Raw genomic sequence first — 17,374 nt, 5'->3', positions numbered from 1 at the left:
GCATCTCAGGCAAAAAAGGAAATAAGTGAACTTTTTCAAATAACGCCTTTTTCTTTGGCTACTGATGGTAGTATGGATTCAAATGCAGTTAAACTTTATCCTATAGTTGTCCCTTTCTTTAATGCTCAGAGAGGCCAAATATCAACTCTTCTGTTGTCATTGTTAGAGAGTACTGAAAACACAGCCAAGGAAATTTTCTCTGTTATTAATAGTGAATTGTCTTCTGTAGCTATTCCATGGGAAAATTGCATTTCTTTTTCATCTGACAGTGCATACACAGTGATAGGGCCAAATAAAGGTGTTACCAAATTTGTGAAGGACAGGCATTCTTCTGTTTATGTCCCTTCATGTCATCTCATACACATTCTGTGCACAAAAAGCAGCAGCCCAATTACCAGTCAACGTAGAGAACTTTTTGATCGCCTGCAAAATTTTAACACGTATTATTTACAGAAGAATGGAAAAACAATTTGAAGCTGAGTTGGGAGAAGATCAATTTGGCTTCAGGAGAAATGTAGGAACACGTGAAGCAATCCTGACTTTACGTCTGATCTTAGAGGATCGAATCAAGAAGGACAAGCCCACGTACATGGCATTCGTAGATCTAGAAAAGGCATTCGATAATGTTGATTGGAACAAGCTATTTATGATTCTGAGGATAATAGGGATCAGATACCGAGAACGAAGAATTATATACAACCTGTATAAAAATCAGTCTGCAGTGATAAGAATCGAGGGCTTTGAAAAAAGAAGCAGCAATCCAGAAATGAGTGAGGCAAGGCTGCAGTTTGTCCCCTCTCCGTTTCAATGTTTACATAGAACAGGCAGTAAAGAAAATCAAAGAGAAATTTGGAAAGGGAATCACAGTCCAAGGAGAGGAAATCAAAACCTTGAGATTTGCCGATGATATTGTTATTTTATCTGAGACTGCAGAAGATCTCGAGAAGTTGCTGAATGGTATGGATGAAGTGTTGGGTAAGGAGTACAAGATGAAAATAAATAAGTCCAAAACAAAAGTAATGGAGTGCAGTCGAACGAAGGCAGGTGATGTAGGAAATATTAGATTAGGAAACGAAGTCTTAAAGGAAGTAGATGAATATTGTTACTTGGGTAGTAAAGTAACTAATGATGGCAGAAGTAAGGAGGACATAAAATGCAGACTAGCACAAGCAAGGAAGAGCTTTCTTAAGAAAAGAAATTTGCTCACTTCAAACATTGATATCGGAATTAGAAAGATGTTTTTGAAGACTTTCGTGTGGAGCGTGGCATTGTATGGAAGTGAAACATGGACGATAACTGGTTCAGAAAGAAAGAGAATAGAAGCTTTTGAAATGTGGTGTTACAGAAGAATGCTGAAGGTGAGATGGATAGATCGAATCACGAATGAAGAGATACTGAATCGAATTGGTGAGAGGAGATCGATTTGGCGAAATTTGAAGAGAAGAAGAGATAGAATGATAGGACACATCTTAAGACACCCAGGACTTGTTCAGTTTGTGTTTGAAGGAAGTGTAGGTGGTAAGAACGGTAGGGGTAGACCAAGGTATGAATATGACAAACAGATTAGAGCAGATGTAGGATGCAGTAGTTACGTAGAAATGAAAAGGTTAGCACAGGATAGGGTGGCATGGAGGGCTGCATCAAACCAGTCTGTGGACTGATGACTCAAACGCACATTATTTTCATCTTTAATGAAGTTTTTAATGTACAATTTCTGTAATATTACGGTATTGAGGTAAGTTAACAATGACTGCACTCACAAACAACAAAATGAAATATGCATGGTGTATAGCAACAGTTAAGTCGTAAATCATAGGAACATTACGAATGTTCTTTCATTCACTTTCACTCTCACAATCGGAACAGGTAATAGTTTTCGTAGAATGAGCCTTGCAGACGTATTTGGAACATCTACAGCAAACCATTGTCACTTTGGTCATCTTGTCTTTGTCCTTCTTAGTGTGAATGGATTTCAAACACTGATGACATATTCCTCTTGTGTATGATGGAGTAGAAGCAGTTGTTGATCTAGCACTGGATAATGACCTTCCAAGAACACTTTCTATAGCTGAAAATGATAGGTTTCTTCAAACCAAGCATGTTCTTTGCCCTGTCTTCTGCAAGTGGTCTTAAAAGCTGTTGCCCCAACTCTTAACATATACAGCCTCCTGAGATTTGGTTTCTTCTTATTCAAGTCAGGCATTTATACAAGCAATATCTATTAGGGTGAAGAACACAAAAAGTGGCTATCTTCTCGTACCTCGTTTTACAAAGTGATTTCTTGCCGTTTGGTCAACACTATCTACACCTCCTTTTGTATCGTTATAATACAAGTTGATCTCAGTTAGCATTTTCTCACTAGAATTGTCAATTTTATCATCACTATGCTGGGTGGAGAGGAGGAGGAGATTTCTCGTGGGCTTTTGGCGGGGGATGCACGAAACCAGGCTTACGGACGGTCTGTATGTTCTTGGGTCCGTGGATAAGAACTTGGAGGAATATTTCTCACGGCCCTGGGTTTTCTTCAGCTCCTTTGGTATGTGACGACGATTGTTCTTCAATGTCCCTACTAAGGTGAGCTTTGCTTCTTCAAATAACTCTTCTGCCAATTGATGTGTAATAAGATCTGTTGTAACATTTCTTCCAGTCCCCATCACTGGCTTTACCAGATGTTTCACAACTGCCTCTGCAGACCGTTCATCTGTAGGTCTCTCATCTTTGCCAGCATAAACTTCCATTTGTAGTACATATCGGGTATGAGCGTCTGCTAACATTCTGATCAGGACCCCAAACTTTCCTAGTTTATCTTTTTAAAATACCTTAAAAGGACATCTCCCTCTAAAAAGTGACAGCATCTCATCAATTGTTAGATGAAAACCAGGTACATAGCACTTGGGGAAGTTTCATTAGTTTTCTGAAACACTTCACAAAGTGGGGCAAATTTATCATGTTTTCGTCTTTTTGCCCTTGTTTGTCAGTCATCAAATCTGATCAGAGATACCAATTCTTCAAATCTTACACGACTTACAGAAGCAATGTGTATAATCTTGCCCAGTACGCTACTCCGTAAGTCTTGAAGTGGCAAGGCGGCATCATTATTTGTACCCATTTGTAACAATATACCCACGAATGCATACATTTCCCTTGACTTTGTTGTTTTTGTGTTCGTGACCATTGCTTCCTGGTTGGTATGGTGGACAATAATATCAATTACTTCTTGAATGACTCGGAAATATCAGATGTCAAACCTTCCTTAGTCAAAGCTTCACGAAAGTTCACTATATTTTGCACTGATCTTCGAGCTTGTCTCAGAACAACAGTTGTAATTCCCTACCACTTCTTGCAACAACACTATTGCTGACATTAGGAAGTTCTGCTCACCAGGGGATGAACTTTCGCGATTCTGACTCTGACTCATGCTGAATTACCTCACCGTTCTCCTTTTCACTGTCATAACAAATAGAAACATCATCTTCTTCTGGATCACTTCTGTCATCTACATCACTTTCATCATTCAACGTGGCTATTACCTCATCTTGCGACAGATATTTTCGTGACATTATAACTTATCACTTGTAACTTGAACCAAAGATCACTCGTACTGTCTACTACAGTGTGAGTCCCAGCTCCGTGTGGTTGGCAGGCGGGAAGAGAACGTGATGCAACTAGGCATACTGGTGGGCAAGCTGTGGGGCATTGTTTACGTCTCTTACAGGCCCAAAGGCGGGAAGTGGGCAGTAATAATAACTTCAAACGTCAACAATAGTCCTCATAAATGCCAACATTCAGAGTGCAAATGTGTGAATCCGATCATTTGACATTATTAAGACATTTCGTGCTTCCCATAAGTCTAACCCCTCGTCCACGTCGTGGGAGGTGGGCAACGACATGAAGTAGGGGATTGCCTGTAAGGGTGATGTACAGCGGGGACTGTGTGTGCCCCAGGACCGCTACGGTAGCTGTGAAGGCCCTGCAGGAACCCTGAAAACTGACAGTTAACGGGGCTCGGGTGAAGTCCTCAATGGCAGATACGGTGGAGAAGGAGACCTTTGGAACGGCAAATCTGGCAGGCGAGGCAACCCTTTTTCTTTGGGGTTAAAGAAATGGGGGAAACTACTGCCTTGTGGTGAAGAGGGATCTTTAAAGGCTAAGGGAGACAACCCTTACAGAAAACGGCAGGCTTGGAGGCTCAGGTGGCAGCCCCACCACCAATCCACTTATTAAAGAAATTGAAGTGAAACGAAACCGGATGGATACCTCAATGACGAACTTTGGCCCAAAACGGAAAATGAGAATTGGTTGTTGGAATGTTCGAACTTTGACAGAAGAAGGTAAACTAAAGCAGGTTGAGAAAGACATGCAAAATTATGGCTTGGAAATTCTTGGTTTAAGTGAAGAGATCATGACGCAAAATGGGAATACATTTATTTATTCTGGACAGTCTGGGGAGGATGCTGAACGGAGAAATGGAGTGGGTATGTTGCTAAATAGGACATCCAAGAACAGTTTAATTGAATGGAGTCCCATCCCAGACAGAATGATGACAGCTAGATTTCAAGGTAAAATTCGAAATGTAACAATAGTAGTTTGTTATGCACCAACAGAAGTATCTGATGCCAACATGAAGGATCAATTTTATCATCAGTTGAATGAAACTATGAAGAATATAAATAAACGAGATATTGCTATTATTATGGGTGATATGAATGCGAAGATTGGATCAAATAATGAGGGACTGGAGCATGTGATAGGGAAACATGGATTAGATGAAATGATTGATAATGGAGAAAGATTTGTAAATTTGTGTACCAGCCAGGAAATGGCGATTGGAGGGACAATCTTTCCCCACAAAACTCAGGTTACATGGGTATCGCCAGATCACAAAATAGAAAATCAGATCGACCCTGTAGCTATTGGCAAGAAATTCAGAAGATCATTGACAGATGTGAGGAGCAGAAGAGGAGCAGATATTGGTAGTGATCATCATCTAGTAGTAGCTGAGTTTAAATTGAAAATAAAGGCTGCATCGAAGAAGTTTGCAACAAGAAAAAAGAGGTTCAACATACAAAGGTTAAACAGTGAAAAGAGAAGGAAAGAATTTAGTCTGGAGTTGAAAAATCGGTTTGAAGTCCTTTCATATCTCGAAAAAGAGGAAGAGTTGAGTGTGGAAAGAACTTGGGAAAATGTTAAGAACACTTACATACAAACGTGTGAAAAAGTAATTGGTTATAGGAGCTATCAACAGAAAGACTGGATGTCTGAAGAAACATGGGACTTAATTGAAAAACGAAAAGAGGCAAAAGGTATAGTAAACCAAAGAAGAACAAGACAGCAGAAGTCAGAAGCCCAAAGGAAATATTCAGAAATTGACAAAATGGTTAAAAGAAGTGTGAGAAGCGATAAAAGAAGATGGATTGACCAGCACGTGCAAATTGCAGAAGAAGCTGAGAAGAAGGGTGATATGAAACAACTCTATACTATTACAAGGAAGTTGTCAAGAGGAGGTTATAGGAAGAGTAAACCAGTGAGGGATAAGCAAGGAAATATGTTGTTATCACAAGAAGAACAATTGAGAAGATGGCAAGAGTATTTTTCAGAAATTTTAAACAAAGATGAGGGAAATGAGCAGGAAATGCAAGAAGTAAATGAAGGCTTAGATAGTGAAGACTCAAGAATAAAGGTAGATCCTCCAACAAGGCATGAAGTTGGGTTAGCATTGAAACAATTAAAGAACGGTAAAGCAGCAGTTATAGATAATATAGATCCAGAAATACTAAAAGTGGATGAAGAGGCCACCATTAATTTGCTGCTACCATTACTGGGAAAAATATGGAAAGAAGGGAAAATTCCAGCTGATTGGAAAGAGGGCTTGATCGTGAAACTCCCCCAAAAAAGGTGACACCATAGTGTGTAAGAATTGGAGAGGAATAACACATACCAAGTAAAATTCTCTCTAGAATAATTCTAGACAGAGTAAAGGACTCAAATGAGCAGTGTCTTCAAAAAGAACAAGTTGGTTTCCGTAGACAGCGCAGCTGCGTTGATCTAATAAATACACTAAGAATAATTCTAGATCAAAGTAATGAATGGCAGGCCAATTGTACTTGACATTCATAGACTTCGAAAGAGTGTTTGATTCAGTAAATAGGACTGTAATGTGGAAGACCTTGGTGAAATATGGAGTACTGGATAAGATCTTGAATCTCATGAAGGCAATGTATGAAGGGTATAGATGTAAAGTAGTACTTGAGAGGAAAACTCTCAGATTATGTGAATGTCACAAGAGGAGTTCGCCAGGGATGCGTTTTTTCAGCAACGATCTTTTTAGTGGTGCTCGATAATGTTATGAGAAACATGTTGGGTGGAAGGAAAAGAGGAATACAATGGGGAATGGGGGAAAGACTGGAAGATTTAGAATTTGCAGATGATATTTGTCTTTTGTCTTCAAGAATTAGTGATATGAAACACAAGTTAGAAAGATTACAGAAGGAAGCAGAGGCTGCAGGACTCAATATAAATGTTGTTAAGACCAAGGAAATGAGAGTAAATGCTAAAATTGATGAAAGATTGTTTGTGGTAGGAGAAGAGATTGAAGAGGTTAATACATTTACCTACTTGGGAAGTGTAGTGACAAGAGAAGGAGGGGTGGAAGAGGATGTGAGAGCCAGAATAAGGAAAGCAAATGGAGCCTTCATACAGCTGTATACAGTATGGAAGGAAAATGAAAATAAAAATTTTTAATACAAATGTTAAATCAGTCCTGCTATATGCTTGTGAAACTTGGAAGGTTACACGAACTATCACTAATGTCTTGCAGACATTTATAAACCGTTGCTTACAGCGCATCATAAACATCAGATGGCCTGAAATTATATCCAATGACGAGCTATGGAAAACACAAACCAAGTTCCAGTTGCAGTGGAAATCAAGAGGAGGAAATAGAAATGGTTAGGTCATACTTTGAGAAAGCAATTGGGATCTATAGAACGCACAGCATTGGAATGGAATCCGCAAGGGACACGGAGGAGAGGTCGTCCTAGGAAGACCTGGAAGAGGACTGTAGAGGGGGAGGCTCTTGAAGAAGGGAAGACTTGGAAGGAAGTTAAACCATTGGCGAGTCGACAACCACAATGGAGACGTTTCACAGATGCCCTATGTTCCATTGGGAACGAGAGGAATTTAGTCAAGACATTTCGTCAGATAGGAAATCTGTTACATGCACGTCTGGGGGGGGGGGGGGGGGGGGGGCAAAAATTGCCCCCTCAACAAAAGTATATTATAGGAACTTAAAAAAACACGCATTGGAATAATGACTATGTGACATCTTAGTAGACATCTTATGTGACAACTATTTAAAATATTGCCTTTCTGGCTTAAAAATTGCACGTTTTATTCACAAAATGAGATAACGCGGGCAATTTTTGCCCCCCATTGGTAGTTCTAGGGTTACTCGAGTTCTTGAGCAGTAGGAAGCTTTGACACTCATGTTTTGTAATGAGCCCCACCATAGAAATGAGAGCACCAAGCAGTTTGAAACTGTAAAATATTTCTTACAAGACCCACACACAAAACTGTTTTGCTACTTTCTTCAGAGTAAACTTCATGTCTTTAACTTAGTGAATTTATTTCTTCAATAACATGCTCCAGCCATACATCTTCTTAGGAGGAAACTTACTGGTCTTTTAATTGACTTATTGGTCAGATTTGTTCAGCTATATTCTATTCAGTCAGAATCTACTGCCCTTTTGAGTGTTAATTCAAGAGGAGGAAATACTAGAAAGCCAATGCGGACTTGGTAATTAGAATAGATTGCTGTTGGAAAGGAGAGGCGGGGTGCTTTGGATTTGACTCGTAAACATTTTGAGGGAGGGCGGTGCGCGAGTTAAAAATGGGATTGCTGATAACCCACTTGAAAGGCTGGCACCCCTGCATTTTGACTGTGATGAAGAGATGTTTTATAATTCTGTAAGAGAGTTTTATATGGCAGCTTGCAGTTACATTGTCAGAAAATTTTCCCTTGATGATGAATTTCTTGTAGACATCTCTCTGAGAATGAAGGTTTCCTATTCATCTCTTGAATATTTTGTTCGAAGATTCCAAAATTTGGTCAAGGGAAGTGAACGTGACAAACTTGAAGAGGAATTTGCAGTTTACCAGTGTGATACTTTCCCTGAATATATTGTACATGGACCTAGCATTGATGCGAATGGTACAACATTGCAGAGTTTAAAAATGAAAGTGGACAAATAAAGTTATCTTAAGTAATGTTGTATTTGCAGTATTAAGTGTACCTCACAGTAACTCTCCCACCGAAAGAGTTTTCAGTGTTGTTAGGAAAAATCAAGACAGAATTCAGGCCTATATTAAGTACATCTACAATGCAATTGCTTATGGTTCTGAAGACGAAAATGTCATCTCAAGGGGAAGTATGTTTCAAGAAAACCTACACTGAAAAGCAGCTGCTGGGTGTGAAACAAGCTACAAAGAATTATTTATCGCAGAATCAACAGGTAATTGGCAAATTTGATTGTGTACTATGATATATTTTAGAATAGATTGCTGTTGGAAAGGAGAAACGGGGTGCTTTGGATTTGACTCGTTAACGTTTTGAGGGAGGGCGGTGCGCGAGTTAAAAATGGGATTACTGATAACCCACTTCAAAGGCTGGCACCTGTGCATTTTTCTACTATTCTTCTTCCGAACAGTGTTTTTCCCCGCATGTAATCCATTTCTCACCCAAAAATCCACCAACTTGTCTTCTTCTTTCCATATCCAAAAGGTCCAGTTACTTGTTCCATTCCTTTTTCTGTTGCATCCCACCGTTGCATAAAAAACTCCCATGACAGTGTCTTCCACATCCTTTATTTCTCTCTCTCTCTCTAGTGTCTCGAGGAATTTATATCTTCTTCTTTGTGTCCTAGTCTGTGGACTTGACTTTGATGAAATCCTCTACTCCATTCTCTGAACCTAACTGTATCATGATTATTCTGTCACTTATGTAGTTGGTTTCTATCCCCACTATCCTCCACTCCAGTAGAGAGTGTATCTCTTCCTCAAATTCTTTCCTTTTCCTCTCCACTCAATCTCACCCAATCCCATCCTTGCTATATTCTCCTGCTCCTTGAAACCAGCCACCTCTTCTGACTTTCCTGTCAGTGACTCAAGGTTGATTATTGCCACCTTCATAGCGTGTAAAGTATGAGGCAAATATTTGAGATTGCGAACAAGACTTCCCAATGTAAGGAAGGTCCGATGGATACTACTAGACAGAGAAGTTCAGTCATGACGAAGCTGCCACACAAAGGAAAGGGTGTTGGGCTCTTCCAGGAATACACACCAAGGAACAAATGGATAAGAGATCACCAAGGCTTGTCCTGTGCAGAATGGAGAAAGGCCATCAAGATGACAACAAATGTATGTGCCATTTGCCCGTGTCGGGAAGGTCCCAGGACAACACCCACTGTCGGCGTTGCCACAGAGAGCATGACACTCTTGCCCATGTCCTGGGTGCCTGTTCTCACGGGGAGGTATTGAGAAATTCCCGCCATCATTCAGTACGACACATGATCGCAACCTCGCTCAGGGATCACGGTTTCACGGTGCATGAAGAGGTTTTTGGCCTAGTTGCCAGTGAGAGTAACAGGCGTATTGACATGATAGCCTTTCAACCAGATAGCAAGCAAGGACTAATCTTAGATCCCACATTGTGCTTCGAGTCGCATGTCGGCCAGTCCAAAGAGGTGGACGCCGAGAAGAAGTCTATTTACCAGCCAACCGTGAACTACTATAAAGACAGATGTCACCTAGACAGTATCTCCGTCCATGGACTCATGATTGGAGCTCGAGGCACAATCCTTAAATTTCTAGTACAGCAATGGGATTCTGACTTTTATTATAATTTGGGTCCACCTTATTCAATACATAATTTTAAATTAATTTAATTTAAATGGGATTCTCTCGGTCTCAACCGGGCACGAATTCACGACATCGCTATCACCGCAATACGAGGTTCAATAACCATACTCCGCAATCATCTGTATAACTTTTGGTGAACCATACATCATGCCACATTCCAAATTTATTCCTGAGCCTTGTGATGGCACACTAGAAAACTCACCAATGACTTAGAAGACAAAATACTATGTAGTACTTTGTCCTTGCGGCAGCCTCCTCTTGGGGGAAGTTGTATTAATTAAATATTTATTTATAGAGATAAATTCAAGTTGGTTGACATTGTGAGTTTATGAAATATATCTTGGGAATGATGATTATATAAAGTAGTTAAGATGTTTTAACTGAAGATATAAATGGCAAATGGCTTTCTGTAGGAATAGTCTGAAGTGATTGATTTGCAGACCAGTTCTGGGAAAAAATGATGATCTTTTTCTCACACACTGGTGTAGTGTAGTTCAATAAGATGAGTCACACATCGAATAATCCTGTTATCATCATTTGATCACTCGGCAAATGATAATGAAAGCACTGTTTTAGGGTATCACAGGTCTGGTGTATTAAGTGTCCAAATCATAATTTGAAACAAAAGACCTTATTTCTAGATTTCAGATATATTCTTGGTTCAAAGAGAAACTAGTTTAATTCCTTGTAGTAAAGAAGAAACTTATTTCAAACTAATGTTTAAAGTATTGTGTGTTTTTTTTTTTTTAATTTCCCCCCTCTCTTTTGCTGGTAGCCCTGCAAATAATAAGGAATTGAGCTTTAATCAAATTTTGATTTGGAAACAGAATGATGTGCTCATGTTGACAATTTTGAATTGAGTTTCTGTAGTTAAAACCTGGTTGGAAGAAAAACTTGAGAAATCTTTTTCTGTGCTTTATACTGACCGATTTCAGACTTTCTTTCAGTTTTTCTTCCTTCCAGTCCTGCAAGTTCTCTTGAATTATTCGTTCACTATAATGGTATGTCTGAAATTTTCTCATATTCGTACATAGTAATGAAGGTATTCAAGAGAATTTAACATTTTATAGCAAGTATGGACAACTTTCTTGAAGCAGTTTGTAGATATAGAACTTTAAACGTGTTCTTAAACTGAAGATATGAATATGTCCGTGGACAGCTTTGGTACAAAAATATATTCATTATTTTCGATCCCCAAAGAAGTATGAATAAAGTCTTGCCATTTAGTTCTCTGGTTAGAATTTGTATCAGTTTACAGAGGATATTGCCTCGATCTTATCTCAACTCCTGTAAAATAGCCTTGAGCAGAACTTTTAAAAGTAGGAAAAATCATAACATGAAGATAACGTTGGAGATCAAATGGACAAATCGGGGCAAATATTCCTTTATAGGACGAGGAGTAAGGGTTTGGAATAATTGATCAGGGGAAATGTTGATAAATTTCCAAGTTCTTTGAAAACATTTAAACAGGTGATAGGGGTCAGATTTAAGGCTTTTCAGGCGTTTGCTCTATTAACCAGCGTTTTGTCTTAGGTCTGACACTAGACTCATCAGTGTGGGATGTGTCAGACCCTACCCACTGACGCTGGGGTGTATGCAGGTGAACTTATCAAAAGCCCATTATAAGAAGCACTGCATACGGGAGATAAATCTCCACAATGGAATTATTGCCCGCCTAGCAATTCCATCAGGTGATAGGGAATCTGCCACCTGGGCGACAACCCTAAATACAGATACAGTAATTGATTTATTGATTGATTTCTTTTTGGTTTTGAAGTGGTCAACGGAATTCGGTTTACTCATAGGTATAAATGTATCGTGGCCAACAATATCGCTGGTTTTGATCTTCAGGTGTGATTTGTTACATTGTAGTCCACCTGGAGCCCATATTATAATATGAATATCTTGGAAATGTAGATGCATTTTATTTTTTTAATCTGTCTCATCCGTTACAAATTGCAAAATTATGAAAGGGACTGGCTGATGTTGAATCCAATTATAACAGACTTCGGAATATGAAAGGAAATGCTATTTGTGCATCTGTATTGCCAACATTCAACTAGATTTTATAGCGTGTTTCAGTCAGTGCATGCAAAAATCAGACTGGGAATAGGGGATGCTCTACTGAACATTTTGACATAGGAAACAGATTTGAGAAGGTAGCATAAGGAGATATGGAATTAAATATGGCTCTCACTATTTTCTCGACCATTTACAGCTACATTTTACATGTATTTATTTACATTCAGCTTTATATTATTTACAGTGGTGGCTAGTCAATTAGAAAATTGGGTGTTCACAAAAATTGACAGTAATATGATATACTAATCCTTTACAGACAATATAGTTTGCACTATTTGTGTAGTTTTCAATCCATTTTTTATGTAAGCTTTGTCTTTCTGGCGGCCTCCAAATGGGGAAAGCAGAAATAAATACATTTCTTTTATAACGTATTCAGTTATCATAGATCTGTTACTGCTCAATCTCCTGCGCCTAGAAGCCGCCTGCCCCTCTAAGATGTGTTGCTGCCAGGTACCGGGTCGACTGTTTTGCAGGCTAGAGTCTCGTTCATTATCGGAATTAACCAGACAAATCGCTCCATCAACTAAGAACAGCCATGCACCACCCAACAAATCAAGAAAGAGCTCTCAGTCTGTCAATACTTCTGGTGTCCTGGCCTGGTGAGGTTTCCCAAGTTGAGTCAGATTAAGCCGCAGGCTCCACTCCTGCCCTTCTGCCAATTCCTTTAAGTTTCAGCTTTGTAACGATACTTCCCCCATAACCCAAAAGCTTTTGTTTCCCGGGAGCTGCCCGCCGAGTCATCGGAGGAACTTCAGCGGATCGCTAGCTGGCATCGTTTATGTCTAAGACTAGGGCGGTATCTGATCGCCTTCGAACCTCTAACTTTTGTTCTTGATTAATGAAAACATACTTGGCAAATGCTTTCGCTTCGGTCTGTCTTGCGACAATCCAAGAATTTCACCTCTAACATCTCAATACGAATGCCCCCGCCTGTCCCTGTTAATCAATACCTCGGGTTCCAAAAACTAACAAAGTAGAACCGAGGTCCTATTCCATTATTCTATGCACGGGATTTTAACCTTCATTTGTTAATTCCAGTGGCCCGGGGGCTGGGTGTTTGTGCTGTCCCTAACATCCCTGCAACTCACACACCACACATCTATATGAAAACTCAATTGACTGACATGATTAGGGCCTATTCTGTACTTTTTCAAAGCCAGTACATACACAGTAACTCAAACTAGTCTTCAGTAGCTTAAAGACCGCGGAATACCAAATAATATTGCGGAAGCCTGAAGTCTAAAACAAAGAAGTATTAGTTGGTACGAAATCTGTAAAGATGGTTTCGTTACTATAGTTCTGAAGAAAGAGCACATTGGATGTGTGCACTTACCATGCTGCAACATCTCCTTAAGGTATGTCACCGTGACTTACGAATGCACGAAAATTGTCACGGCAAGGGCACAAGACCGATGTGCACTTACGGGCAATGCTAGAAGTTTGAAGTGTAGAACACAGCAAATTAAAAATGCAGCAGATCAGAACTCTAATTAATAAGTTAGATACCAAGTAATTAAAGAGTGGCATGGGTCCCAGTTTCAGATTCTGGGTGTTCACGTACACTTGTACATGAGCTGCCGCTGGTTATTTCTGTACAGTACAATATCATTGACAAACCTGTCTTAACGTACCATTAGTACCTTATTGGGTGCTCATAATGACTGCCACTAACCTCAGTGCATGCATGACATTAGTGCACCCTTTCAGATATCCCTGGTTTGTTTTGAATCACATCACCGGCGACTACAATCCTTTCAACAAATTCCATACCTGTGTCCCGTGAGGTCTTACTCATAAATCATTTTAGATTTGTCTAACTCGTTGGCTGAATGGTCAGTATACTGGCCTTCGGTTCAGATGGTCCTGGGTACGATTCCCAGCCGGGTCGGGGTTCATTGGTTAATTCCAGTTACCCTCACATGGCAGATGCCGCCCACCCTCATCGGAGGGTCTGCCTTACAACGGCTGCACTCTGCTAGAAATAGCCACATGAAATTATTATTATTTTAGATATCCCCATACCAAATAATCAAGTGGATTCTGGTTGGGTGACCTTGCTGGCTAAGTCCAGTCCATTGACCAGGAGATTGGCATCCAGATCGTTGTGAGTGAGGTGGTGCACCGTCGTGCTGTAGCCGTATCATCTCATGGACAGTCGAGTGTAAATCTTTCAACAGCTTATGGAAACTCATTGCAAACCATGAATAATGGTGGCCATGCAGGTGAGCAGGTTGTTGATTAGTCGAATGAGATTGTCTTTTATAATGACAGCTCAGATTTTCACAGCAGAATGTACTTGGTGGTGTGACTTGACCATGGCGTTTTCCTCATCCCACACATTGCCGTTCCAGCTACTATTACAATTGAATGAGGTCTCGGCAGTTAACAGTGCAAATTGTAGGGAATCTGGTCGATCATTCCATTGTTGAAGCAACCGCCGACACCATTTGACCCTTGGTGCGAATTCAGTCAAATGCATTGCATGGACTCGTGGGGGGTAGGGTTCTAATTGCTGTCCGTGCATCACTTTCCAGGGCCCATTGCACGTAGAACACGACAAGTTCTTGTAGCGGGGTTCGCTACAATGCTTTCCAGCTCCTCCTACAAAGCTGGGTGTGAGAAGGGTCCTCATATTGGTTGCAACAGACCAGTCTCCCACAGTCGTCAATCTACAGAAATAAACTCTCCTCGTTATGGTTGATATCTGTTGGGAAATCATTCCTGTACAGCCTTTCAGCAATGAGGACATTGCTGCATACTTCCCCGTTCACGAGGCGAATGTCTGTCAGCTCTGCGAAACTCAACTAGTACTAGTCCATTGTTTTGTTTGACTCTTCATATGGTTTGAAAATATATATACCATTGATTGATAGCAAGTTCTGTCATATGTCGGTACCTCCTGTCTGTCGTAAGAGGAGACTAAAAGAAGTCCCCGGGAGTGCAGCTTGGCGACCATGGGGCCCTTAGCTGAGTTCTGGCATTGCTTCCACTTACTTGTGTCAGGCTCCTCACTCGTATCTATCCTATCCGACCGCCCTTGGTCAATTCTTGTTCTAATCTGACCCCAACGGTATTGGAGCATTCGAGGCCTAGGGAGTCTTAATTTATTTTTTTTGTCCTTCGTGGCCGTTGTCTCTCTTTGGACGATACCTTCATTTTCTGAAGTAATAATGATTTTGTGTGGCTATTTCTAGCCGAGTGCAGCCCTTGTAAGGCAAACCCTCCAATAAGGTTGTGCGGTATCTGCCATGTTTAGGTAACTGCGTGTTATTGTGGTGGAGGATAGTGTTATGTGTGGTGTGTGAATGTTAGGGACAGCACACAAACACCCAGTCCCCAAGCCAAGGGAATTAACCATTTAAGGTTAAAATCTCCGACCCGGCCAAGAATCGAACGCGGAACCCTCTGGACCAAAGGCCAGCAGGCTAACCGTTTATCCATGGAGCCGGACATTTTCCGAAGTGTCGGATCCCTTCCAATCTCTCTCTCCCTCTCCGATTCGTGTTTTATAGAGGATGGTTTCCCAGTTGTACTTCCTCTTAAAACAATAATTCATGTGACAATACAAATACAATAAGACAGGGCCATGATATAGATGTTGATTCCCTGGGGAATCTGAAATATTTGTCCCGAATGAGTAAATTTATAATACCAATATAAATAGTCCGTTATTGGACATTATAAATTTTCTAGCTAACTCATTCCTGGTTGCCAGCGTTTCGCCCCGTGTGCTAGGCTGGGCTCATCAGTTGGTACCTAGCACACCTACCAAGACGCTGGCTAGTGCATACCGTGGAGGCCACTGCGTAGGCTACTTGAAGCTACTGGCAGTGCCAATACACTATGAGAGACTTCGTCTCATTACCAAAAATTGATGCCTGCTTGGCCATCAGATGATATAGATGTTGAATCCCATGGGGAATCTGAAATATTTGTCCCGAATGGACAGCACAGTAGGGCATCTCCTATTTCCTGTTTAATTTTATACAATAATAAGACCCCAGTGGACACAGGCATGAAATTTGTTGCCAGGATTGTAGTCGTCTGATATTTGAAGGGGTGTGGCAGTATTTTGTACGTAGTGTTGTGCAAAAATTATACCTTAACTCAGATTTGTCGATGATATAGTACGTACAGTAATAACGTAAGTAGCGTAAATAAAATACCTGAAATTAATGTGAAAATTAAATGTCAGTAATCTGGAAAATAGTAATAAACATGTTTAAGCTGGCATCTCAGACCCTAGGTTCACTATCTCAAATTGTTTAGTAGAGCATCTCCTATTTTGTGTTTAAGTTTTGCGCACTTGTAACTGAAAAAAGTAGTGTATGGATATTGAGTGTGGTGGCTCCTCACTAAGGCAAGACATCTCATAGCTGTCAGGTCATTGTCATTATCAACAATAACATAAAACTGGCTTTATATATTCAATTCCCATTAAAACTTGAGGATCATGTTTCAATTTTCAAAGATTCTGTTTGTTTAGAAAAAAGCTAGTTATTTGAACTCTTAGGGGAGAGAAACCAAAATGTAAATTTGAATATAAATGTTATTGTTCTGACGTCCCACTTACTACCTTACGGTTTTTCGGAAACGCAGAGGTGTCAAAATTTTGTCTTTTACGTGCCAGTAAATCTGCCGACACAAGGCTGACGTGTTTGAGCACCTTCAAATACCATCGGACTGAACCTGCCAAGTTGGGGTCAGAAGGCCAGCGCCTCAATCGTCTGAGCCACTCAGCCCGGCAAATTTGAGTATAATATAAGGGCCTAACAATTTATGTTGCACAAGTCAGCGATTAGAAAGTTGTCCATACTTGTCAGAAATGGTTAGTGTTTTAATTGTTATTATTTAGCAGTATTGCCAACTCTTGGAAGTGGTGAACGGTTATTGTTTTAAATGGTACTGATAGCCTGAGCCTTAAGAACTTGCCAGTCTTGGTTCAATTTTTGAGAAATTATCATAAAAAGTCTTAAATTTAATGATACTAATAAAACCAGTTGCTAGTGTTTGGACTTGCTAGGAAGCTTGACTGAATAATGCCATCATTTAAGAGTAGAAGGAACCAACAGAGTGAGTTGGCAGTGAGCTTCTATTTGGGAGGTGGTGGGTTCGAATCCCACCATTGGCAACCCGGAAGATAGCTTTCCTTTGTTTCCCATTTTCACACCATGCAAGTGCTGGAGATATACCTTAATTAAGGTCACGGCTGCTAAGGGATAAATATTTTGCTAGATTATTTCTTTACCAGTGAGCCTCCGTGGTGCTGGCGTCTCACCGCTGGGTTCCATGGTTCAAATCCTAGTCACTCCATGTGAGATTTGTGCTGGACAAAGAGGTGGAACAGGTTTTTCTCTGGTTTTCCCTGTCATCTTTC

At 40.3% G+C, this 17,374-nt stretch overlaps 1 long non-coding RNA gene across 1 annotated transcript in view; it reads left to right on the top strand.

The window, feature by feature from the left end:
* LOC136885059 (uncharacterized) overlaps positions 1 to 17,374 on the top strand; it is a 43,092-nt gene that overhangs the window by 25,070 nt on the left and 648 nt on the right. The window lies entirely within an intron of this gene.

The sequence above is a fragment of the Anabrus simplex genome, chromosome 13 (assembly GCF_040414725.1).
Source record: "Anabrus simplex isolate iqAnaSimp1 chromosome 13, ASM4041472v1, whole genome shotgun sequence".
Classification (NCBI taxonomy): domain Eukaryota; kingdom Metazoa; phylum Arthropoda; class Insecta; order Orthoptera; family Tettigoniidae; genus Anabrus; species Anabrus simplex.
The sequence above is the reverse complement of the archived record's forward strand: the minus strand, read 5'-3'. Positions and strand labels throughout refer to the sequence as shown.